The 267-nt window shown below is 65.2% G+C and overlaps 1 protein-coding gene across 3 annotated transcripts in view; it reads left to right on the top strand.

Moving 5' to 3' along the window:
* The window catches only part of MLLT6 (MLLT6, PHD finger containing), a 19501-nt gene that overhangs the window by 12735 nt on the left and 6499 nt on the right, over positions 1–267 (top strand). The window lies entirely within an intron of this gene.

Raw genomic sequence — 267 nt, 5'->3', positions numbered from 1 at the left:
GATGGGATGGGATGGGATGGGATGGGATGGGATGGGATGGGATGGGAGGACCCAGGTTCGGTTTCCCAGCCCGAGCCAGGACTAAACACAAACGCGGGGCGGAGGAGCTGAGGCTGCGGGGCTGCAGCTGCTCCGGCCCAGGAGCTGTGGGAACAGGGAATGGGGCAGGGAACGGAGCCGGGAACAGAGCAGGGAATGGGGCAGGAATGGAGCCGGGAACGGAGCAGGGAATGGGGCAGGAACGGAGCAGGGAATGGGGCAGGAATG

Source organism: Corvus kubaryi, unplaced genomic scaffold (assembly GCF_017639235.1).
Source record: "Corvus kubaryi isolate FWS band 111438036 unplaced genomic scaffold, C.kubaryi_AGA036_p1.0 37301, whole genome shotgun sequence".
Lineage (NCBI taxonomy): Eukaryota > Metazoa > Chordata > Aves > Passeriformes > Corvidae > Corvus > Corvus kubaryi.
The sequence above is the reverse complement of the archived record's forward strand: the minus strand, read 5'-3'. Positions and strand labels throughout refer to the sequence as shown.